Source organism: Theropithecus gelada, chromosome 6, assembly GCF_003255815.1.
Source record: "Theropithecus gelada isolate Dixy chromosome 6, Tgel_1.0, whole genome shotgun sequence".
NCBI lineage: Eukaryota > Metazoa > Chordata > Mammalia > Primates > Cercopithecidae > Theropithecus > Theropithecus gelada.
Window position 1 is genome coordinate 64,855,999 of NC_037673.1, and position 25,736 is coordinate 64,881,734.

Below are 25,736 nucleotides of genomic sequence, written 5' to 3' on the forward strand. Positions count from 1 at the left end.
TGCAGTAAAGTTTCAGAACCACTCACATGTCATGCTAAAGACCAGGAACTAAATATAATATTTTCCAGCTAACTTATGTCTTCCTTCAAGTATATGTATCTAAGCATGATTTGCAAAGCATACATGAAGAAGAGTATGACACCAGTCATGGTTTTTCTGAAGCAGCATTTCAGGGGTGCCAAGCTCCATCTCCAGCTTCATAGGCATCAAGAGGGGGGGCATTGGTTCTTCTGGGGTGGATCTCAGCAGAGGAGTAGTGGAACTAGAGCTTGCAGTTGGGAGAGAGGTTCACTGGTTTCCTGAGGCCCTGAAGACACGACAATGGAGATAGCAGTTCTCCCATTTTGTTAGCATTTAATTTCTTTTAAATACTTTGCTTTTTAAAACAGCTAGAGTGATTTTGTTATCTGCACTGAACACTGCCTGGTCCATCTACGTAAAGTATAAATTCATGTCCATGCCTATCATTGATTGTTCACAAAGTGACTTAATTGAGCTGAATTACTATGAGCCCTTTTCATAAGAATTTGATTTCTATCATCAGAAACAAAGATTAGTCATAAGGAAACTACCATGCAATCAAAAGCTATGATCTTAGTTAAGAACAGCTTTTTGTCTAAATCTTATCCTCACTCTTTTCATCAGTATACATCTTCCTCAGGCTCAAGTGTTCAAGTCATTTTTGTGATGATTATAAAACATTGTGTACTGATACTTGCCATGTCCAAATCTTAAAAGGCCATCCTATTTAGAGAGGCATGGATGATTCCTTTGCTGTGTGGTAAGAAACATCATAAAATCATATTTTCCCACTTATTTCAGGGGTTAAAAAACCAAGCATGATTTTTTACATATAATTTCACATATCTGCTTTTATATTCACCAAAGAAAGGGACCTAATTTGGTAAAAAATAAAAAAAAAACCACATTATTTTATTTTCAAATGGTGCTTTTTGATGACTAAACTCTTTTAGATTAGGTGTCTAATTTCTCAAGAGTCTTTTCTGTGCACAAACAGTAACAAGGGCTTTTGGTGTCAGGAACTGATGGTATAGCTAGAGGGCAGATAGGAAGATGGAAAGCAGAGAAAAGGAAAGAGTGGTAGGGAGACTGAGGAGAAGGAAAGGCCCAGCAAGATCAAAGTTGCCACGTGGGAGACAGGCATTAGCTATGGGCACCCTACCCTGCATTTTAAATACAATTGCTCATTTTTCATTTTTCCTGAATGTCCCTTTCCATGTTGGTGGTCAGCAGTTACTGAAGCATTCCTGAAAGCTAAGTTGAGATGGAATCTCCTTCCTAGAGACTAGTGGCCACACCACATAGGATTTTCACATGGTCGCTATTATTTTAAAGGAGCAGAGTAGCCAGAGTGAATGGACCACCCGTCACAAGACAATCCCAGGTGCTCATTGCCTTTCCCTAATTGGTCCCATTTACCAGCAAAGGAGGCAGGGGAGGTGGTTGATGACAACTTACAAGTAATGAGGCTCCCTTTCCCATAACGTTTGCTTCCTTTGAAAATAATCTCGAAGAGTAGCCCCCATCACACAACTTCACACCTGGATGGAGCTGCGGTAATGTACAGTTAGACTTGCGCTTACCAGGAAAGATCAAGCGATACTTTGTAGCCTAAATGGGACTGAGATAAATGTAATCTTTTTGAAGCCGGGATTCTCCATGGATATATAAGCATTAATGATTATCTTTATGTACAATGAGTTGAAGCTAAACTGCACGTGGAGGTTGACATGTACTTACAGACACAGCTTTACTTCCACTCTTGTGTAAGCAGGAGTGCTTATCATGTTGAATTCATTGTTGGTTTTATGCATTTTTTTCTTTTCTCATTGTGAAGGTTTGTGACTCTCCTTTTAACTTTGCAAAGCTTTGGTACAAAGGAAATTTTAGAAAACGAAAACATTTTTCAAATAATTTCAAAATGAACTGTATCCCCAACTAATTTGATTTGTAGGAAGAAAAGAACAAAGGCTTGCTAACAGAGAGCTTTAAAATATAATATAATTATTTACACGTGCAAGCATGTTTAAGCATGCGTTCTCAATGAAGGCACATCGTGCAATACTTTCATGCTCTAACTGTTGCCCATTAAAAAAATCCTGCACCATATGCAGGTGTGATTATACAGCCAACTGCCAATTCTGACTGGCTCAGGGATCCGTTTTAAAATGTCCAGATGGATATGAATGTCGAATTTGGCAGTTAAATTATAGAGTCCAATATATCCCTTTTAAGTTCTAAGGCAATGAAGAAAAATATCGATGTTTCTCTTCACTCCCAAATAGATTTCAAAAGAAGACTTTGGTTTGTAAAGTGGGATTATATTTCCTCATTTCTTTTGAATATCAAGATAAACTTTGTTGTGACTTTTATCACTTTTCTTCAGTCCAAATACGTTAACTAACAATCTCCATTGTTTTTGGTGGATAAGCAAAAAATTAGCAAGAAATTGGCTTTGGAGGTAACCTGGTGTCTTTAAACAAGTGTAAAGTGAAAGAGAAATGAAATGACCCCTGGGCAGCTCCCCAGAGCCTGCCATCTACCCTCCAGAGACATGGTTTACAGGAGAAGGACATTTAAACAGAACAGAGGGACAAGAAGGCATCTCCTTGATTCTTGTTTTGAATCACAAACATGCACATCTGCCACCCCCAAGGGAACAAGGCTCAGCAGCAACTTGCTATCATCAATGTATGGGAAAATGCCATAAATATCCAGTTAATATTTTCTTTTCCCCTGATTTAAAGTCCTCAGTGGTATTCAGGAATCTCCAGATTATTGACCATCTTTTTATAGAACGTGTGTGGCAGATAGAATGTAGATTTGTCTCATCAAATGTGTTGTACGGGACTTCCTTCTTGAAGACAAGAGCTCCTGCAATACATCTCTAGAGCTTCACTCAGGGCAGGCTTCTACATAACATTTCTGCCTGATTGAAGGGAAGTAACTAATCCTGTCCCATGATGGACCCAGCATAGCATCTGTAGGTGCTTTAAGCATGGGGTGGAGATTGAAGAAAAGAGATGTGCTTTTAAAATGATCTATAGGAATAAGATCAGGAAGACTCCAAAAATATCTGCTCTCATCACTTCTATTCAACATTGTACTGCAGGTACTAGACAGTGTAACCAGACCAAAAATGAATAAATGAATAAATAGAAAAGACATTTGGATGGAAAAGGAAGAAGTTAAATTATCATTATTCACAGATGACATGCTCAACTGTTGAAAATTTGATAGAATTCACACACAAAAAAAGCTACTGGAACTAACAGGTTAAGTTTCTATACTAGCAATAAAAAAAATCAAAAATTGAAAGAAAATTTCCTTTAAAATGCATAAAAATAGAATGTACTTAGAGTTAAATCTGACAAAAAATGAGGATGATCTGTATACTGAGAGAAATTAAAGAAGACCTTTATAAATGAAGAGTTACACCATATTTACGACAGTACTCAGTACTGTTAGGATGTCAGGTTTTTGTTTTCCAAGTTGATCTGGAGATTAAAGGCAATATCAATCAAAACCTCAGCAATTAGTAAGCTGATTCTGAAGTTTATATGTAAATACAAAAGACAAAATATAGCCAAAAGAACTTTGATGAAAAGAACAAAGTTGGAGGACTAATATGATCTACTTTCAAGATTTATTTATAAAGCTACAGTTATCAAAACCTGTGGTATTTGTATAAAGACTGACAAATAGCTCAATGAAACAGAATAGATAGCCCAGAAATAGACCCATATATACATGGACAACTGATCTGTGACAAAGTGTAATGGTCGTTAGTGTAAAGAGATAGTCTTTTCAACAAATAGCACTAGTCTTTTCAACAATTGTATATTCATATGTAAAAACAAACAAACTGCAATCAACAATTCATGCTATATATAAACATTAGCTCAAAAAGATTATAGACCTAAATATCAAACTATGAAATTGTAAAAGAAAACATAAGTGAAAACCTTTGTGACTTGGGCTTAGGCAAAGATTTCTTAGCTAGTACACCAAAACATAATTGATAAAAGAATAACTTGTTAAGTTGGGTTTCATTGCAATTAAAAACTCATGCTTTTAGAAAATATTACTAAAAGATTGAAAAAAACAAACCACAACCTGGAAGAAAATATGTACAAAATTATATATCTGAAAAAGAAGTTATATGCATAATATTTAAAAACTCACAAAACTCAATAATAAGAAAACAACCCCGTTAAACAATGGACAAAAGATCTGAACGGACACTTCACCAAAGGAAATATATAAAGACAAATAAGTATGTGAAACATATTCAACATCATTTGTCATTAAGAAAATGCAAATTAAAAACCGAAGGAGATGCCACTGTACACCTATTAGAATAACTAAAATGAAAATGACTGACCATATCAAGTGTTTGTGAAGGATGTGAAGCAACTGGAATCCTCATATACTACTGGTGAGAATGTAAAATAGTACAGCTACTTTGGAAAAACGGCTTAACAGTTTCTTAAAAAATTAAACATATATGTACCATATGATATAGCTGCTCCCTTCCTGGGCATTTACTCAGGAGAAATGAAAGCTGTGTATGTAACAAAATTTTAGCCAGGCACTGTGGCTCACACCTGTAATCCCAACACTTTGGGAGGCCGAGGTGGGCGGACCATGAGGTCAGGAAATCGAGACCATCCTGGCCAACATGGTGAATCCCTGTCTCTACTAAAAAAATACAAAAATTAACTGGGCGTGGTGGTGTGTGCCTGTAGTCCCAGCTACCCGGGAGCCTGCTACCTGGGAGGCAGGAGAATCGCTTCAACCCGGGAGGTGGAGGTTGCAGTGAGCTGAGATCGCGCCACTGCACTCCAGCCTGGCAACAAAGCTAGACTCTGTCTCAAAACAAACAAACAAACAAATTTTAGCAAATTGAGTTTAATAATTTAATTGGCCTTTATTAGTGATCCATTAATTAACCAGCATCCCATATATGAAAAAGAAAGGCACTCCGCTAAGCTGAGCGTAGTAGGTGGGTTTTACAGGTAGAAAATAGCTTAAGAAAGCAGAAAACAAAGCAGATTGGCCATTTCAAAGTTACTTTCCTTATATGATTAAAGTAGAGAGGATTTCATTGTCATGCCAGTTCCAGTAGATTGGGCTTCTATTAGTTGCTGTGAATCTCCTGTTCAGTTTGACCTCATGGCACCTAACATGAGTGACTCTGTTGTGGTTTGGTCTGATCTGTTACACCTAGTGCAGGAGCTCAGCCCATAAAAATGCCCCCCAACCATACCATCAATTTTATTTGACAAGCCTAAGAACTACAGAGACTTGAACATGAATGATTATAGCCAAAAACTGGATATGACTCAAATGTCCACTTACAGGTGAATGAATAAACTGACTATGGTGTATCCATACAATGGAATATTACTCAGTAATGAAAAGGAATTAGACTACCTCATGAGCCACAATATGGATTAATCTCAAAATAATTATGCAAAATAAAAATTTTATGGTTTCATTTATATAAAATCTTAGAAAATGCAAACTAATCTGTATGGCAGATCAGTGGTTCCCTAGGCATGGGAGTGGGGAGTATTGCAAAGGCAGGATTACAAAGAGGCATGAATAAACTTTTGGTGATGAATATGTTCATTATCCTGATTATGGTGACAGTTCCAGGGAGGGATACATATGTTAAAACTTATTAACTTATTAAATATGTAAAGTTCAGTGTACAGCAGTTACACTCTAATAAAGCTATTTAAAAAAAAGACAATGGGGGAAAATCCCTTTCCACTTTCAGTCTCTCTATACCTCTTTTTAATGTATGGTTAGAGTGGCAACTGATCCTCTTATATTCCTTGTATAATAGTGGCTCCTCTGTGAACTTTCATTTAAGTTTTTATGTGCTTCAAAGTGTTCCACCATTCTTCCACCATATCATTTTAAGGCCCCTCCTTTTTGTTTTTGTGTTAAGGATATTAATTTATCCTCTCTATATTCATTTTGCCTCTGCTGACCCCTTCCAGAAGACAGTTAAATCTCTATGCCTTTCTATAAACATTGGAAGAATTGCCTTTTCACAGAGACATGACATTTTCTATGGGGATTTGTGGGAAGAGACAACCTGAACCAGATCTTCCTCACAGTTGAGCATGCCAAGGACAAATCCTCCGAGTTTTCCCTTTCTTTTTCTTCATAGAACTTGCGGGCTCCAGGACCCTCGGGGGTGTGTCCTTTGTGAGCCACACTGTCTAGTGATTACGTAGAAGTACAGCCTCAGGCAGGTGTAGCTGAGCACCCCCACTCCAACGGGGAGCTTCTGCACTTCCAACACATCTATTGTGACACTGGCTACAGAGAAATTCCTCTTATATTCTTTTTTTTTTCCCCCAACATTTCCCTGTTTAGCTCTGTGTTATGCTGTGATTAAACTGGGCATGAAATGCAGCACAATTACTTCAAAGGCAATTCCAGTTGACTGGATCTTTTCTCATTTATTAAAATATGAAGCATGTTGAACCTTCAAACTTTTCCTTTGATATCTGTATCCCTAAGGTGTTATTGGAGCTTTGATTCTCTGTATTTCACATGGGGAGAGCAAAGAGCGTTCTAGTAGGAAACAATCCCTAAATATTTCCAGAACTTGAGTAGCCTCAGTTTTTGTTCTGCCAGTTTATTGTGGAAATGTTCAGAGAGAGGTTCTTCCCAAGGAAAAAAAAATCACTTACTATAAAAATCTAAATCTGAGCCTTTTTGGAATATTATTTCAGCTAGTGAAAAGTTTACCCTGATTTTATCTGTTTGTTTCCTCAAGTAAAAACAGCTCAAATGACTGTTATTGGCTAGAAAATCAAGGAAATAAAAATGGCATTTGCCTGTTGGGTAACTTTGAGCAAATTAATTGAACCCTTGTGCCTGGATTTGCTCATCTTTCAATTAAGGAAGAATGGTTTCTTAAAAAGTTGTTTCATGTTGAAGAAGTCTGTACTCCATATCTGAGTTTTCACCTGTCTAGTCTTCTATGCTGGCACGATAGTTAGCAAAGCTTCTAGATATAAAACATTTTCAAAACAAACGTCTTCTAGTAATAAAATAGTAATTTAATGTTATATAATATTTGATTCATACAGAATAAAGCATGTAACATATGTGTTTGTCAAAAGCATAGCAAGAAATGCATACCTGTGAACATACCACCAACTATCAAAATTATGTGTGTCCTCCTCAATTCCATCCTCTTACATATCCCACTGCTTAAATTTCTTGCTTTTTTCCCCAGTAATCTTACTACACATGTACATATTGCTAAATGACATCTCACTTAACTTTCCTTATTTGGGGGCTCAAGAAAAAAATTAATCATTCTAAGTATTGTCATCTACAACTTGCTTATTTTTTCTAAGATTCCCCCATAATGTTGTCTGTATCTATAGTTAATTCATTCTTACTGCTATTTAATATTTTTACATACATAGTTCATTTTCTATCTATTCTCCAGTTGATGGAGATCTCAGTTTGTTTTTTTCTATTACGAAAGTACAGCTGTGAATGTTTTGGTGCATGACTTCCACTGCCCCTGTGCAAGAATTTTTCTCCTAATAGTGGAAGTCCTAGGTTATAGAGTACGTATTAGAATATATATAGGTATACCTTTAGAGAATAATGCCAAATTATTTTTTAAAGAGATTGTACAATAAAGTTTTTCATAAAGCATGTGTTGTGTGGGTCCTACTATATCAATGCAATATTTCTACTGTATTCCACAAGTGGAGTGTGTGGAAATGGTGCTTGTTTGATAGAAACTTCTCTTCATCTAGCTTCTGTTTGTCTACCTGCACTAGAAGTCCAACAGCTCTAATCTTGAACTTAAGGATCTAATCTTGATCAGGGATGAGGCTGGCAAGGCACATCCATTTTCTCAGCCTTGAAATCCCTGAACTGCCTTTCAGCTCCAGGTGCATTCCCACTCTTAGCCTCTTTGAACATGAAATTGGCTATTCACCCTGTTTTGGATAGCTTTCTGTCTATATTTTCCCTGCAGCTGAAGTAGCGAAGGACCACATGTCCCATCTATTTGGCTTCTAGAATGAGATGCTACCTGCATACATTTCTTAGCATAGCTTTATTCTTCCTGCCCTTTGCCTCTTTCTTTTTTGCTTAAACTTTTTCTTTCTTTTAGTAAATGTGAACATATGTTTTCAGATTTGGGGGGTAATATTTAAATTAATATTTAATTTTAATTAATTTAATGTAAATTATGATTTATTTTATATTTATTTATTTTATAAAGTAATCCATAATCACATTTTTTGATGAGTCATAAACAAAGACCTGTTGAATACTTACTTTACTTATTGCCAGGTACTAAACTGGGTGCTCTGGCTACAAAGATAAATATAGTGTAGTAATGAGTGGACAGAAAATCATCAGATGACTCCACATGGTGTGATGATTTCTATGTGAAAATTATAGACACACAGGATGTGAGGAAATACATACAAGAAAGTATGGACTCTGGTTGAGGGAGTGCAAAAGAGGCCACAGAGATGGTAGCGGCTCAGCTGTGCCTCTTCAGGTGAGTTTGCCAGGTGAGAAATGGAAGAAAGGCAGGCAAAAAAAGAACAAGCCAAGAGTCCCAGCGGAGACTTGGCCGAGTGTCCTGGGCTGCTGGAACATTCCTCTTTGAAGGCACGAGCCATCTAGTAGGATGTTCAGAGGTAAAATGGACTGAGAAAAATGTGAATTAATGGCTCTCCCTCTTCCATTGTTCTTTCAGGGGCAAAAGCTGACTTGGCAGAAGCTGTCTGATACTGTGGGTCATCCTGACCTTGAGGCTGCGCAACGTGCCCTGGCAGATTCAGAGTGTGTCCTGCTAGAACCCATGTGCTGGACTCACATTTTCAGTGAGTAATGGGCTGAGGTCAAAGGCTGTCCTTGCAGGAGCCTTTCAGGGTTTTATATATGTATATATATCCAACCCAATCTTTGTGCTAACAGAAAACTAGAATATGTAGGAAATGAAAATCCCTATGCCACACTCTAGTCAGTACTTTCACTGCCTTCCCCACTGAACAATTAGTAAATACTTCTACTATTTTGTTCTGATTGCTGGGAATTTTATCCCCTTCTCTCTCCTGCAGGGGAGAATGAGTGAAAATTAGCAAGTAAGATAACTACATTCATTGCCTGAATGCTAGAGAGTGCTATGTGCCCCCAGATTAGATTTGTGGAGTGAAGGCTTTGATCTCTGCTTCCTACATGTGTCTGCGAGGATTGGTACTATGGTACTAACTTATTTCTTCCCTTTCATTTTATCCTGACTGACTGAGATGCATGAACTTTGACTTTCCAAAATCTGAATTCGAACTTGTCTTAAGAGTCAAAATAGACCATGGTCTACCATTCTACTCCCTCCTCAACTAACCTTTCTCAGATTGACGCAACAGCTAGACTCTGTCTAGGAAAGATTGAGGTCTTGGAGACATGCTATTTTTCCTGTGTTTGCTGACCCTGGTATAAATTGAGCCAGCTCAGCACTCTTCTCCGGTGTCTGTTTTTAAAGCCTTGTGCTTTTATGGTGCCAATGGCACTTAGAGGGGATTTAATGGCTGCCTGTAAAGGCTGCTAACTCTGAAGGCTCAGGTGAGGCAGTGTGAACAGGGGAGCAGTAGCCATTTTTTCCATAACATTATCTTCCACCAGATACCTGCAAAAAGTCTCTACAAAGTACCTTGTTTCGACTGATTGGGTTAAGGAGTTAAGCAAAAAAGAGAAACAGATATTTAAAACAAAAGCCATGCTAAAAACGAAGAAGAAGGTAGACTTTTATTTTAAGCACACTTTGTCCTGCCCCTTCCTATCCAGCCTGGGAAAGTATCAGCAAGTTCATACAGGTGATACCATATCACATTACGTGAACACGTCAAATATTTTAGAGTCTGTTTCAACGCGAAAGCTGTACATTGAAACTAATGTCAATTTTGCTGGTAACATTCATTTGCTTTTTTTTTTCCCAAATGGTTTGTCTTACAATTTTTGCTCTTCATTATAACTGCTATAATTTAGAGTTAAATTAGAAGTCGAAGGATAAAGATAACTTACAGTGCAGTGTTCTTAATATAGCTGAAGTTTCCAACAGTTATTATGTCTCACAAGTATCTTTGAAAATAGCATTATTATTCATATCTCATCTTTCTCAGCTTGTAATGTGCTATGCCACTCATACAGTATACTTTGGAGGAAGTTGGGGTTTTACCTTCAAGTTTTGATTTGGAGAAATGTAAAGAATGTAGGCTTTAATTTAAAGTCAGATAGGTACATCTTTAAATCTTGATCCCACCAGTAAGTAGCAGAGTGACACTGAAATACTGAAATATCATTGAATGTCCCTGAGCCTCATTTTTCTCGTAAGTATCATGTTTCCGGGGATGGCAAACTTTTTCTGTAAAGGGACGAATAGTCAAGATTTTAGGGTTTGCAGGAAAAATGGTCTGTGCTGCAACTGCATACTCAATTTTGCCATTGTAGCACAAAAGCAGTCATAGGTAATACATAAACAAATGGATGTAGCTGTGTTCCAATAAAGCTATCTACAAATGCAAGCTGCAGGTTGGATCTGGTCTATGGGCTGTAGTTTGCTGACTCTGATAGAGATAAAGATATTATGCCCCAGTGCTATCATAAGGACTCTATGCTATATACATGATATGTGGAGCGATTGGTGCTGGCATAAACTCAGCTCTATGACTCAATTCATTCCCTCACTCTGTGCCTCTGTGATCCCCTTTGCTGCCAATACTGATCCAAGTCAGAATACAGGCAGGTAGGGGAATGCATTCTTTAGTAGGATATGACTGTTTGGACAGAGTTTCTCTTTGCATCCTACTTATTATGTATAAAAGTACTTTTAAAGCTCTGAGCACAGTAGGAATGTCAGTTGTTATTTTTTTTTTTTTTCCTCCCTGGTGTCAGGGCAAGAGAGGAAAAAGTATTGCCAAAGAAAGTGACCCCTTGGCCCAAGGCAGCCTCTTGATTAAATCTTCCTGTTAGAGCTTTGAGAAAAAGCAGAGATAATTGGACGGTGTCATCTTCTCCTCTGGGCAAAAGTTTTCTGATTTTGTTTTCTGGCTCTGTTTCTGATTTTATCTCTTGATGATGGTGGGTGCCTGTAATCCCAGGTACTTGGGAGGCTGAGGTGGGAGAATTGCTTGAACCCAGGAGGTGGAGGCTGCAGTGAGCCGAGATTGTGCCACTGCACTCCAGCCCGAGCAACAGAGCAAGACTCTGTCTCAAAAAAAAAAAAAAGAAAAAGAAAAAGAAAAAAAAAAGAAAAAAGAGTTATCTCTATCTGAATGGATAAAGAAGAATAAGTTACATGTGAGATTTTAGTTTGAGAAAAATGTGGCATGGTTGAATAATTTTTGTTTAAGCCTTACCCCAACATTGCAAGATGCAGATTTGTATGAAAGTATCTGTTGCTGTTGAATTGATATAAAGAAACAGAATCTACTGGATCATTGGTATAGAGAATAACCCTAAATATAACATTTATTGAGAGCCTGTTAGTTTTAGAAAGTAATATATTTCTACTCTAAAAAATTTGGAAAATGTAGAAAAGTATATAGGTAAAAAATAAATAAATAAAAGGTTAAAGCAAAACAATAACAACGAGAACCAAATCTTTTCTCTCTCTGTCAAATGTTGATATTAGACATTTTAATGCTTCTTGTTTTTTATAATAGTTGGACTGTCCATTTTTGTTAGTTTACAAAACTGGAATGATATCCTATGTTCATACGGATTCATTTATAAGCTGCTCTTTGCACAGTAATGGCATGATGTGAACACATTCCCAGGTCTTTAAAAACCTTTTATGGCATCATTTTTAATGGCTATGGAGGATTCCAGGGATTGAGATAACACATTTGGAGGTTGATCTTTCAAGACCATTTAGGAACTTTCACTTCTCCTTAGCACTTTTGTCATAATTAAAAAAAAAAAAAATCAAGAAGTTAAAACTCATATCAGTTTGTTTGTCTCTTTTGTAAAGTGGGAAGATGTTTGATGCACAAGAATCATGAGACAACAGGATTGTCCTTTCCAGCTGGGTCAGGGCTAAAGGGAAGCAGCTGAGCATGGGTCTGTGTTGCATCTTGGCAGTGGGATCCCAGCATCAGTGGCCAACCTGTTCCTTAGGGGCATTGCCTTAACCACAGGGCTGCATGGTGACAATTGGGGAGTTGACAACATCTGCTCATATTGTATAGTCACCACATGCATGCCCTGTCTTGATTAATTGGGTTGTTTCATTTTAGACATTCTCTTGTCACAGAACATTCTGTGCTTGTACCAGTGATAATGAGTTACCCAAGGGATAGCCTCTTCAGAACTAACAAATCTGTAACTCAGAGTACTGAACACATCAGCATCTTTCTAAAGATACAAAGCAATACAGCTGTGCATTAGTGACATTTAACATTGTAATATTTGTGTCTGGATGAGTAGGAAATGTTATACTTTAGCAATTAACCCTTTTGTATGTGGCATTAATGAATGAGATTAGAGTTGGATTTAAGGATTTGTTAAATGACAAAGTCCAGTGACCTTAATTACTCTAATGCCATTCCTAATCTTATCTGACCTGAGTAAATGAAATGCGTTTTCAGCACATCAAATGGTAAGGGTTGTTACTTTATAATGAGTAATCTGCTGGTCAGAACTCTAGTGTTAAAAATGGCATGAGAAATAATGGAACATCCACTAATTTATGCATACATTTCTAAAAATAAAACTAAAGAGACTTCAAGTCTGGGCCATGTAGCATCTTCTGTCAATCCTTTTCTAATTAAATAAAAATTGCTTTCTTGCCCCCCAATTATAAAAATTTACTCACCCATTGTGAAAACAACAGATGATGTAGCAACTTACCAAGGGGGAAAGTAAAAACCTTCCATAAATCTGATTACTGAGATTTAACCAATGTTCACATTTTTATTTATATCCTTCTGGGAATTTTTTTCTATGCATGTATACATAAAAATATATATTTTCCTAATATATAGAAATGGGATCATGTTACATGTATTATTTAATAGTATTCTCTTTTTCAGGCTAAAGAATCTATCCTGGGCTGATACTGTCCCTCTCTCTATCTTCAGACCACAGGAACTTAATTGCTTTTGCTTCTCTTCGGAGCTGCCACCACCTCCCCAGCTTCTTAAGGTCTCTCCCCAAGACCCCCTGCAGAAGACAATACAGCCCCACCAGTTTTGCTTGGCTCACTCTCCGCGAAGCCCAACGCACAGACCATTGTTAGGGATTTTATTGCTAACTGAGTAGGAAAACAGAAGGATATAAAAATAAAAACCACGGCACATTGTATAGGTTTGACATATTAAGACCTTCCTGTTCCTTGGCTAGGTGGTGCTTTGGGGGCCTGAAAGTTAATTGTCATCTTTAATCCTGGGCAGAAACCTCACCAATCTCCCCCTCACTTAGATATTTTACTACCTTGAGCTCCTTAAAATCAGTGATCATCCAACTATCTGTGGAGAATATTCAGTTGTATTTTATGAGTGTTTTTTCTTTAAAAATTTTTTTGTGGTAAAATACATATAACATAAAATGTATTATTTTACCCATTGTAAGTATGTAGTACAGTGGCATTAAGGACCTTCAAACTGTTGTACAATTGTTACCACTGTTCACTCTAGAACTTTTTCATCATCCCAACGTGAAGCTGTACCCATTAAGCATCAGCTCCCCCTTCCCCCGAAACCCTGGCCCCACCATTCTACTTTCCAATGACTGTTCTGGTTACTTCACATAAATAGGATCATATAGTATTTGTACTTTTGAGACTGGCTTAGTTCACTTAGCATAATGTCCCCCAGGTTCAGCCATGTTATCTCATGTGTTATAATTTCCTTTCTTTTTAAGACTGAATACAATTTCATTCACATTTTATTCAACATTTATGCATTGATAGACACGGGTTGCTTCCAGCTTTCGGCTATTGTAGATGATGCTGCTATGAACGTGAGTGTACACATTTCTGTTTGAGTCCCAGCTTTCAGATTTTTTGAGTATATACCCAGAAGTGGAAATGCTGTATAATCCTATTTTTAATTTTTTGAGGAAACATACTGTTTTCCATAGTGGCTGCACCAGCTTACATTCCCACCAACAGTTGTTTCTCGACTTCCCTACCAACAGTTGTTATTTGCTGGGTTTTTTTTTTTTGAATAATAGCCATCTTAATGAGTGTGAGGTGATATCTCATTGTGGATTTGATTTGCATTTTCCTAGTAATTAGTGATATTGGCATACTTTCATATGCTGATTAGCCATTTGTATACAGTAGTCCTCCTTATATGCAGGGATGTGTTCCAAGACCTCTACAGGAGGCCTGAAATCTCAGATACTATCAACCCTCATGTCCATGTCATCTACCCACAAATTTAATGCCTCTTCCATCTTAACTAAACACTCTGCACCATGGCCACGACTTTTGCAGTTTGAAGTCTGACAGCAAAACTAGCACAAATTTCTTCTTTTCATCTTCACAATTTCATGGATAGAAGATTCGTTCTTACCAAGATCTTAGCAACCTCCGCATACATTTTTTTCTTTCCTAATTAAGTTGAGAACTTTCACCTTTTTACTTAATGGAAGCACTTCATAACTTCTCCTTGTTATATCCCAATTGCCAGCATGACTACTCTTGCACTTTGGGGTCGTTATTAAATAAAAATAATGGTGACTTGAACACATGCACTGCAATACCTGAGAGTAGTTGTGATCACTGAAATGGCTCTAAATGACTAATGGGTGGGTAGCTTGTGCAGTGTGGATATGCTGGAAAAAGAGTTGATTCATATCAGAGGTGGGATGGAACAGGATGCCACAAGATTTCATCATTCCACTCAGAACGGCACACAATTTTAAATTTATGAATTATTATTTCTGGATTTTTCTATTTAATATTTTGGACCGTGGTTTACCATGAGTAACTAAATCTGTGGAAAGCAAAACTGCAGATAAGAAGAGATGGATGTATCTTCTTCAGATATTTGGCTCATTTTTTAAAATCATGTTTTTGTTTTGTTTTGATTTGTTTTTTAACTTCTCTTTCCTTGCGGATTGATAGTTTAATAAAATACAGTAATATTATTTTCAGTGAATTTTGGAATATCAAGATGAGGAACTTCAGGATGAAGTCCTAAAATGTCTACTTCTAGCCACAATTAAGTAAAAGAGACTGATTCGGTCTTCCACCTTAAACAACCAGAAAACCAGAAAAATACATGAAACAATGGTTTTCAGATACTGGACAAAAAACCCCTGCATATGTATGATCCCTTCAGAGTGATGGCGCCATGGATTGAATGCATTTTTCATCCAAAATTCATATGTTGGAACTTAAACTCCAATGTGATAGATTTTAGAGGTGAGGTATTTGGGAAGCGATTAAGTCACGATGGTAGAACCCCTATAAATGGGATTACTTTTCATATAAAGGGCTGGAGAGAACTAACCAGAACCTTCTTGCCTTGCATCTATTATGCCTTGTGAGGACACAGCATTCATCCTTTTTGCCCTTTTGGCCTTCTGCCATGTGAGAATGCAGCAAGAAGGCCCTCACCAGACACCAAATGCTGGTGCCTTTATCTTAGACTTTCCAACCTTCAGAACTGTAAGAAATAAACTTCTATTCCTTTTTTCTTTATTATTATACTTTAAGTTCTGGGATACATGTGCAGAACATGCAGGTTTGTTACATAGGTATACAAGTCCCATGGTGGTTTGCTGCACCCATCAACCCATCATCTACATTAGGTATTTCTGCTAATGCTATCCCTCCCCTAGCACCCCACCCCCACCCCCAACAGGCCCTGGTGTGTGATGTTCCTCTCCCTGTGTCCATGAGTTCTCGTTGTTCAACTCCCACTTATGAGTGAGAACATGCAGTGTTTGGTTTTCTGTTCCTGGGTTAGTTTGCTGAGAATGATGGTGTCCGGCTTCATCCATGTCCCTGAAAAGGACATGAACTCATCCTTTTTTATGGCTGCATAGTATTCCATGGGGTATGTGTGCCACATTTTTTATCCAGCCTATCACTGATAGACATTTAGGTTGGTTCCAAGTCTTTGCTATTGTGAACAGTGCTGCAATAAACATATGTGTGCATGTGTCTTTATAGCAGCATGATTTATAATTCTTTGGGTATATACCCAGTAATGGGATTGCTGGGTCAAATGCTGTTTCTGGTTCTAGATCCTTGAGGAATTGCCACACTGTCTTCAACAATGGTTGAACTAATTTACACTCCCGCCAACAGTGTAAAAGCGTTCCTATTTCTTCACATTCTCTCCAGCATCTGTTGTTTCCTGACTTTTTAATGATTGATTGCCATTCTAACTGGCATGAGATGGTATCTCATTGTGGTTTTGATTTGCATTTCTCTGATGACCAGTGAGAATGAGCTTTTTTTCATATATTTCTTGGCTACATAAATGTCTTCTTTTAAGAAGTGTCTGTTCATATCCTTTGCCCACTTTTTGATGGGGTTGTTTGTTTTTTTCTTTTTTTCTTTTTTTTTTTTTTTTGAGACGGAGTCTCGCTCTGTAGCCCAGGCTGGAGTGCAGTGGCCGGATCTCAGCTCACTGCAAGCTCCGCCTCCCGGGTTCACGCCATTCTCCGGCCTCAGCCTCCCGAGTAGCTGGGACTACAGGCGCCCACCACCTCGCCCGGCTAGTTTTTTGTATTTCTTAGTAGAGACGGGGTTTCACCGTGTTAGCCAGGATGGTCTCGATCTCCTGACCTCGTGATCCACCCATCTCAGCCTCCCAAAGTGCTGGGATTACAGGCTTGAGCCACCGCGCCTGGCCGGGGTTGTTTGTTTTTTTCTTGTAAATTTGTTTAAGTTCCTTGTAGGATCTGGATATTAGCCCTTTCTCAGATGGATAGATTGCAAAAATTTTCTCCCATTCTGGAGGTTGCCTGTTCACTCTGATGATAGTTTTTTTTTGCTGCACAGAAGCTCTTTAGTTTAATTAGATCCCATTTGTCAACTGTGGCTTTCTTGCTATTGCTTTTGGTGTTTTAGTCATGAAGTCTTTGCCCATGCCTATGTCCTGAATGGTATTGCTTAGGTTTTCTTCTAGGGTTTTTATGGTTTTAGGTCTTACGTTTAAGTTTTTAATTCATCTTGAGTTAATTTTTGTATGAGGTGTAAGGAAGGGGTCCAGTTTCAGTTTTCTGCAAATGGCTAGCCAGTTTTTTCAACATCATTTATTAAATACGGAATCCTTTCCCCATTGCTTGTTTTTGTCAGGTTTGTCAAAGATCAGGTGTTGGTAGATATGTGGCATTATTTCTGAGGCCTCTGTTCTGTTCCATTTGTCTATATATCTGTTATGGTACCAGTACCGTGCTGTTTTGGTTACTGTGGCCTTGTAGTATAGTTTGAAGTCAGATAGCATGATGCCTCCAGCTTTGTTCTTTTTGCTTAGAATTGTCTTGGCTATATTAACTCTTTTTTGGTTCCATATAAAGTTTAAAGTAGTTTTTTCTAATTCTGTGAAGCAAGTCAATGGTAGCTTGATGGAGATAGCATTGAATCTATAAATTACTTTGGGTAGTATGGCCATTTTCACAATACTGATTCTTCCTATCCATGAGCATGGAATGTTTTTCCATTTGTTTGTGACCTCTCTTATTTCCTTGAGCAGTGGTTTGTAGTTCTCCTTGAAGAAATCCTTCACATCCCTTGTAAGTTGTATTCCTAGATATTTTTTTTTTCTCTTTGTAGCCATTGTGAATGGGAGTTCACTCATGATTTGGCTCTCTGCTGTTGGTGTATAAGAATGATTGTGATTTTTGCACATTCATTTTGTATCTGAGACTTTCCTGAAGTTGCTTATCAGCTTAAAGAGATTTTTGGGCTGAGACAATAGGATTTTCTAAATATACAATCATGTCATTTGCAAACAGAGACAACTTGACTTCCTCTCTTCCTGTTTGAATACCCTTTATTTCTTTCTCTTGCCTGATTGCCCTCCCCAGAACTTCGAATACTATGTTGAATAGGAGTGGTGAGAGAGGGCATCCTTGTCTTGTGCTGGTTGTCAAAGGGAATGCTTCCCCAGCTTTTGCCCATTTAGTAGGATATTGGCTATGGGTTTGTCATAAATAGCTCTTATTATTTTGAGATACGTTCCATCAATACTTAGATTATTGAGAGTTTTTAGCATGAAGGGGCATTGAATTTTGTTGAAGACCTTTTCTGCATCCATTGAGATAATCGTGTGGTTTTTGTAATTGGTTCTTTTTATGTGATGGACTACATTTATTGATTTGTGTACGTTAAACCAGCCTTGCATCTCAGGGATGAAGCCAACTTGATCATGGTGGATAAGCTTTTTGATGTGCAGCTGGATTCAGTTTGCCAGTATTTTATTGAGGAGTTTCACATCAATGTTCATCAGTGATATTGGCCTGAAATCTTTTTGTTGTTGTTGTGTCTCTGCCAGGTTTTGGTATCAGGATGATGCTAGCCTCATAAAATGAGTTAGGGAGGAGTCCTTTTTTTTCTGTTGTTTGGAATAGTTTCAGAAGGAATAGTACCAGCTCCTCTTTGTACCTCTGGTAGAATTCGACTGTGAATCCATCTGGTCCTGGGCTTTGTTTGGTTGGTAGGCTATTAATTACTGCCTCAATTTCGGAACTTGTTATTGGTCTATTCAGAGATTTGACTTCTTCCTAGTTTAGACTTAGGAGGGTGTATGTATCCAGGAATTTATCCATTTCCTCTAGATTTTCTAGTTTATTTGCATAGAGGCATTTGCAGTATTCTGATGGTAGTTTGTATTTAGGTGGCATCAGTGGTGATATCCCCTTTATCTTTTTTTATTATGTTTATTTGATTCTTCTCTCTTTTCTTCTTTATTAGCCTGGCTAGTGGTCTATTTTGTTAATCTTTTCAAAAAAACAACTCCTGGATTCATTGATTTTTTGAAGGGTTTTTCATATCTCTATCTCCTTCAATTCTGCTCTGATCTTAGTTATGTCTTGTCTTCTTCTGTAATTTGAATTTGTTTGCTCTTGCTTCTCTAGTTCTTTTAATTGTGGTGTTTAGGTGTTGATTTTAGATCTTTCCCGCTTTCTCCTGTAGGCATTTAGTGCTATAAATTTCCCTCTAAACACTGCTTTAGCTGTGTGCCAGAGATTCTGGTACATTGCATCTTTGTTCCCATTGGTTTCAAATAACTTATTTATTTCTGCCTTAATTTTGTTATTTACCCAGTAGTCATTCAGGAGCAAGTTGTTCAGTTTCCATGTATTTGTGCGGTTTTGAGTGAGTTTCTTAATCCTGAGTTCTAATTTGATTGCACTGTGGTCTAAGAGACTGTTTGTTATGATTCCTGTTCTTTTGCATTTACTGAGGAGTATTTTGCTTCCAATTATGTGGTCAGTTTTAGAATAAGCACGATATGGTGCTGAGAAGAATATATATTCTGTTGATTTGGAGTGGAGAGTTCTGTGGATGTCTATTAGGTCCACTTGGTTCAGAGCTCAGTTCAAGTCCTGAATATCCTTGTTAATTTTCTGTCTCGTTGATCTAATATTGACAGTGAAGTGTTAAAGCCTCCCACTATTATTGTGTGGGAATCTAAGTCTCTTTGTAGTCTCTAAGGACTTGCTTTATGAATCTGGGTGCTCCTGTATTGGGTGCATATATATTTAGGATAGTTAGCTCTTCTTGTTGCGTTGATCCCCTTACCATTATGTATTGCCCTTCTTTGTCTTTTTTGATCTTTGTTAGTTTAAAGTCTGTTTTATTAGAGACTAAGTTGCCACTGCTGCTTTTTTTTTTTCCTTCCCATTTGCTTGGTAAATATTCCTCCATCCCTTTATTTTGAGCTTATGTGTGTCTTTTGTGTCTTTGCACTTGAGATGGGTCTTGACTCTTTATCCAATTTGCCAGTCTGTGTCTTTTAATTGGGGCATTTAGCCCATTTATATTCAAGGTTAATATTGTTATGTGTGAATTTGATCCTGTCATTATGATGCTAGCTGGTTATTTTGTCCATTAGTTGATGCAGTATCTTCATAGTGTTGATGGTCTTTACAATTTGGTATGTTTTTGTGGTGGCTGGTACCAGTTGTTCCTTTCCATGTGCTTCCTTCAGGAGCTCTTGTAAGGCAGGCCTGGTGGTAACAAAATATCTCGCATTTGCTTGTCTGTAAAGGATTTTATTTCTCCTTCGTTTATGAAGCTTAGTTTGGCTGAATACGAAATTCTGGAATGAAAATTCTTTTCCTTAAGAATGTTGAATATTGGCCCCCACTCTCTTCTGGCTTGTAGGGTTTCTGCAGAGAGATCTGCTGTTAGTCTGATGGGCTTCCCTTTGTGGGTAACCTGACCTTTCTTTCTGGCTGCGCTTAACATTTTTTCCTTCATTTCAACCTTGGTAAATCTGATGATTATGTGTCGTGGGGTTGCTCTTCTCAAGGAGTATCTTAGGAGTGGTCTCTGTATTTCCTGAATTTGAATGTTGGCTTGTCTTCCTAGGTTGGGGAAGTTCTCCTGGATAATATCCTGCGGAGTGTTTTCCAACTTGGTTCCATTCTCCCCATCACTTTCAGGTACACCAGTTGAACATAGGTTTGGTCTTTTCACATAGTTCCATATTTCTTGAAGACTTTGTTTGCTTCTTTTCATTCTTTTTTCTCTAATCTTGTCTTCACGTTTTATTTCATTAAGTCTATCTTCAATGTCTGATATCATTTCTTCCGCTTAATTGATTTGGCTATTGATACTTGTGTATGCTTCACGGAGTTCTTGTGCTGTGTTTTTCAGCTCCATCAGATTATTTATGTTCTTCTCTAAATTGGTTCTTCTTGTTAGCAATTCCTCTAACCATGTTTTCAAGATTCTTAGCTTTCTTGCATTGGGTTAGAACATGCTCCTTCAGCTCAGAGGAGTTTGTTATTACACACCTTCTGAAGTCTACTTCTGTCAATTTGTCAAACGCATTCTCCATCCAGATTTTTTCCTTTGCTGTCAAGGAGTTGTGAGAAGAAGAGGTGTTCTGATTTTTGGAATTTTCGTCCTTTTTGCCCTGGAATAAACTCCTATTCTTATAAATTACTTAGTCTGTGTTACTTCTGTTACAGCTACACAAATGAACTAAGACAAATGAGGAATAAACAAGATGAGCCCTACTATTGCCTCAGCTTGCTGTGTGGAGACAGCCTGAAAGCACACCTCCAGGGGACCAAATTAATCCTTTGTACCATAACTGCAAGCCACAACAAAGTCCACCACTACATAAAAGAATACAGCAAAATCCAACACCCAACTACCAAAAATGCCTGCTCTCCAGAATCTAATAAAAAATTACCAAATCTGCAAAGAATCATGAAATGTAATCCATAAACAGGAAAAAGAAACCCACTGGTAGAGGTGAATTATGATAAAAAATAAAATGGAAAAAATGAAATAGAACGTATAAACCCCTATCTCTTTTAATTATAAGATTTAATGGACAATAAAAAATTACATTGCTCAAATTCCTATAAAATTTCTAAGGGCCTACTCCCAAGTTTTGTAATACTTACAGCTCTGTGAACTGGTAACAATTCACACACTGTCACCAGGTCTCTGGACCACACTGTGTGTAGCCCTGTTTAGGTCAACTTTTTTTTCACCCCTAGCAGGTTGACTTGAATATGCAGTTAGTGGGAAAAAAAATCACTTTTGAATATGTCTATATAAGAATGTTGTAACCTTAAGTGAATTACTCTTCCTCCTGGGAGTCCAGACTAAGAGGCTCCCATCTCAGGGGTTTTCCAGCACCATTCTAGATCCCAGGGAAACACATGAAGTAAAAGCTGGAGGTTTTAGAGTGAAATGTGCCAGATAAATTTATGAGAGGCCTAATTAGCACAATCATTTTAGATAAGTAGAAACACAGGTTTTAAGTTAAATGCTTCTGAGCCTAATTATTTCCTCTTTTAGCATGGACTTCAGAGGAAACTGCACTAAATCATTCTGGAAATAGATTGCCAGTTCACAAGATGCTGAGAACTAATTATTGAATGCACTGAATCTTGTGCATGTTGTAACTGCTAAGAGTGAAGACATGGGAGAGCAACCATAGGGCTCCCCACCAGCCACTTCCTCCTCTCAAGCAAATGTCTGTGGACACATTGTTCCAGAAGAGTACGGGGTGTTCGATGTCCTATTAATTGACAGCACTTTTCCCTTTCAGTCCTCAAGATCACTGCTTAGCCTGCCCAGGTTCAAAACTCTTGTGTGTGAGCTGGGAGGAAAAAGAGAAAAAAGATGAAATGAATGTGAATAAAATAGAAATAAGCAAATGTCATTGATTACATTTCATTTGTTACTTTCATTATGGAACCCATTGCAACCCACCTATCATGTCTTTTGTTTCTCATCTATAAAAAAGATACAATGATAATAGTACCTACCACGTGATGTATAATTGAGTTCACATGTGGAAATATATTGGCACATGTAGCGTGTTCAATACATATTAACTCCCTATATCTACAGCTATACATCCATATGTGTTTACTTCTTTCCTTCATTCTAATCCACTAAAAAACCATACAGTATCTGGGTGACCAATTTTAAAAAATTATGCAGTTGATCTTTTTAAATTAAAAGCACTGGTATGATTTTACAAAATATAGCACTGTTTAATTTAAGATAGAGAGTTTTCATTAGTTTCTGTGATAAAAGCATATCTCACCAAGGGCAAGTTGAGTCCTGAGGTGTGGGTGTTATGATCAATCTTTGAGGGCAGGCTGCCTGACATGTACTTCATCATCCTCGCAAAGGTTCATCACCTCCTTTTGTTTTTCTATAAAATCATTAGTATCCATGTCCTGTGCCTGGGTCATTTTGGTTTATTGGTGAGAAAAGCAATTAGATGGCAGAGCACTCAGTGATGCCTGCCCTGACTAGGTGTTGCCACATGAACCTTGTAAATGCCCAGAAGAGTGAGAAAGGTGAGGCATTTGTAGGCTAGGTCTAAAGCTAAGGATGGCAAATCACCTTTTTATTTATAAATTCCAAGTCCACATCCCTCTATCCTGCTGTGTAAAATATAATCTCTTGGTGATTGGTTTAAGGTCCTAGGTGATGCTCTGCCAAGACATGAAGAGGATCTCTGGACATAGGTGTTCATATCTGAAGCTCTTTGTGAGCACCTGGCCTGGTCACAGACAACTATAGAAAGTCTGGAGCTGGGCACAGTGGCTCATACCTTGAATCCTAGCGCTTTGAGAGGTTGAGGTAGGAGGTTCACTTGAGGTCAATAGTTCAAGACCAGGCTGAGCAACACAGACTTCATCTCTACAAAAGTGAAAAAAGAAATACATTAGCCAGGGTGGTTGTACATGCTTATAGTCCCCTGATGTAGTTTGGCTGTGTCCCCACCCAAATCTCATCTTGAATTCCCATGTGTTGTGGGAGGGACCCGGTGGGAGGTAACTGAAACATGGGGGCAAGTCTTTCCCATACTCTTCTCATAATAGTGAATAAGTCCTACAAGATCTGATGGTTTTAAAGTGAGAATTTCCCCCGTACAAGTTCTCTCTCTTTGTCTGTTGCCATGCATGTAAGATGTGACTTGCTCCTCCTTGCCTTCCACCATGATTGTGAGGCTTCCCCATCCATGTGGAACTCTAAGTCCAATTAAACTCTTTCTTTTGTAAATTTCTCAGTCTTGGATGTATCTTTTTCAGCACCATGAAAATGGATTAATATATCCCCCAGTTACTTGAGAGGCTGAGGAAGGAAGATTGCTTGAGCCCAGGAGGTTGAGGCTACAGTGAGCTGTTAGCACACCACTACATTCCAGCCTGGGTAACAGAGTGAGACCCTGTCTCTTAAAAATATTAAAAATACATACATGCATACATACATAAGTAAAATCTGAAGACAGCACCTTTCCTTCTAATAGTGGGTTGCTGAGTTTCTTTATAGATTTCAGTGACTGCTCCCTATATGAATGTGTAAACTTCTCATAAGATGGCAAGTGTGTTCCTAGGGATAAATAATTACATTTGGTAGCAGTAAATAAAATTATTCTGAAATGGATCAAAGGTCTCGTCTATAGAGAAAGAACCCTTAGTTATCTTCACGCTTGGCTAAGTTGGTTTTCTGAAATGAGAATGTAATATTCCTGAGAGATTGAGTGTTCATATTGAATTCTTTTCATCTAAAAAAATAATCATTTACAGAGGTAGAGGTGAGCTTTCGTGCTAAACTAGACGTGGCAAAAACTTAGGTAATAAGGAATTTACTTTTTATTTTTCTGCTTTCTAACTTTCCTCCTTGACATTCCCTAAATTACTACTTTTGACCACTTTTTAAAAAATGTACATGTCCTCTCATGACACAGTCTGCCAGTCTCTTGGCTTTGTGACAGAGACAGCCAATTCTCTCTCCACAGCTTTAAGACTTCTTGTTATATGTAATAATAAATCTCTATCATCTAAGCCATCTTGATTCGGTGTTCTGTTCCTTGCATCTGAAAGCACCTTGATTCTTTTTCCTCTAAACAATAATGAGAGAATGAATCATTCTAAAGCTAAGTCATAATTGTGTTACTCCCATGCGCAGAAATCTTAGTAGCTACCTACTCCCAACCAAAAAACAAAACCCCACATTTATAGTGTAGTATTTAAGGCTCTCCTAAATTTTGTCCCGATCTGCTTCTCCAAGCTTATTTCCCACATGCTTAGTTTACCTGGTCCCTTCCATGGGTTACAATACTTTAAGAGCTGCAGTGAGGGAGAGAGGAGAGGAATGCAGCTGGGCCTGAACCTGGACCAAAGTACCCCTTGCCCCTACTCTCCTCTTCCAGTTTCCACCCTGCCTTCAAAAAAATGTTTGATTTCGACCTAAAAATTCATTTATGTTTGAGAGGCAGAAATCATTGTTAGTAAATTCTCCTGTATCTCAATGCAGAAAAAACAACAAATTTGAGTGTCCTTAAAGATGAAGGTTGCCTTTGAGAACATGGTTCCTAGATCCCTCAGCTCCAGGATAAGCACTGCCATGGGGTAGCCCTGGTCATATCATGTGTGCTAGAGATGAGAGATTTTTCTTTGGCAGCAGGAGATATATCCAGAGAATGCTGAAGCTCCAAGACTAAATTCTGTAGCAGAGATCAACAAAGAAGAACAAGGCATACGGTTGACCAGCATAAAGGCATGCAGCCAGCAAGCACTGAACCACTGCCACCGCCTTAGCTGCTGAGTCTGAGAACAAGCCTGAGAGCCTGCCTCTGTGTGTGATGCAAGCTTAGGAGCTCTGTCAGTGCATTCCTGTCACATTAAAGTGAAGGGCTCTCCATCAAGAAAGAGAGTGAAAGCCCTAAGTCAAAGTCAAAGGGGATGGGTTCTGCCCTTACAGCGATGTTCCTATTGGGACAGCCCCACCTGGTTTCCAAATTTCCCAGTCAGACTGAACATGGGAGCTTGTCAATCAGTCCTAGACACCTCTGTGACAGTGATACCGAGAGTAGAAGCCATACCCCTAAAGTACTCCTTAACCCAGGTGGGAGCATGGGCCTGAAGAAAGAGATTGGAAATGGTGCCAAGGGAGGCATTCCCACCTACTCCTTTTAACTAAGAGGTCCTGAGACTAAATAATGTAATTCTGCTGACCACATAAAGTTCCAGGATTCCCA